This window comes from Etheostoma spectabile, chromosome 6 (genome assembly GCF_008692095.1).
Source record: "Etheostoma spectabile isolate EspeVRDwgs_2016 chromosome 6, UIUC_Espe_1.0, whole genome shotgun sequence".
Taxonomy (NCBI): Eukaryota; Metazoa; Chordata; class Actinopteri; order Perciformes; family Percidae; genus Etheostoma; species Etheostoma spectabile.
In genome coordinates this window covers 6,281,604-6,282,685 of record NC_045738.1, presented here as the reverse complement: position 1 = coordinate 6,282,685, position 1,082 = coordinate 6,281,604, and the positions used below count along the sequence as shown (strand labels likewise).

Sequence of the window (1,082 nt, the reverse complement as noted above, 5' to 3'; positions counted from 1 at the left end):
GTGTGTGTGTGTGTGTGTGTGTGCGCGCACATGGATGTCAATTACAACTAGAAAAATAGAATAGATAAGATCAAACAACAGCTAGTTTATTCTAGTCTTTTTCTTTCTGCTGTGATATAAGGAAGTATCATGCTACATGCTGGAAATAACGCATTTGGGTTTTTTGACAACGCGGAAACCCCCCCAGTGGAATTAGAGTTACAACAAACGGATGTGATTTCGGTAGAGAAGGCAGGCATTATCGAGTTACCCTCACTTAACATGGTAAATGAAGCATTATTATGAAGCATGTAAGTAAAAAAAAAAGTTCTTCTTCGAAATGGTAAGTAGGGTATTTAGAAAAGGGTGATAAATCAGTCAAAACAAAAACGAATCAAAATAAATATTCCCAACGAAGTATGAAAGACTTAATATGATAACCGCCGAGAAAATTGTGACAACGTAACGAGCACGACAGTGACAATGGAACCAATAGACTTAAAGATAACATTCACATCAACATAGCTACATTTTCCAGTTAAAGACAACACAAGAAACACAAAAGTTAAAAATAATAATAATAATAATACATTTTAAAAAAAACACACAGCCTACTTGAATGCTAGGCCTACTCACGAAAAAACAGTGTCCAGTCTGTGAATACCCAGCAGTTGGTGTCCTTGGCTCTTGTCTCGTGGCTGTCTGTGCTGATGTGTTGGAGTTATTATGGTCAGCACATGTTGCTTCCTTGTTCTCTGTTCTGCTCTCGGTGGTGCTGCAACAGAGACGTAACATTACCGTCAGTGTGACTCACTTCCTTTACTCCACGTCGTGGGCAATCGCTGACTGGCTCCCCGCGAGAGCTACACCCCGCCCGAGCCAAATATGGGCAGTCAAGGTAATTAACTGCGTGGGGGGGGGGGGGTTCACTCAGTTACTCACTTAGTTACCGTAAGTTTGTTCGTCGTCCGTCCTTACAAATCACTATGATAACTTTACTATCCCATGAAAACTTTACTATGCTATGATGAAATATGGTGTAATAATTCGTCTTTACTTTTTATGCGGTGGGGCCATTTTTACCATAGGGTTGGCTGTGTGTA

The 1,082-nt window shown here is 40.4% G+C and overlaps 1 protein-coding gene across 1 annotated transcript in view; it reads right to left on the bottom strand.

The window, feature by feature from the left end:
- si:dkey-79d12.5 (maternal B9.15 protein) overlaps positions 1-801 on the bottom strand; it is a 6,897-nt gene extending 6,096 nt beyond the window's left edge. The window contains exon 1 of the mRNA XM_032518380.1: positions 616-801. The gene's annotated coding sequence lies outside the window, so the exon portion shown is untranslated. The remainder of the gene's footprint in view (positions 1-615) is intronic.
- Between the last annotated feature and the right edge of the window lie 281 nt (positions 802-1,082).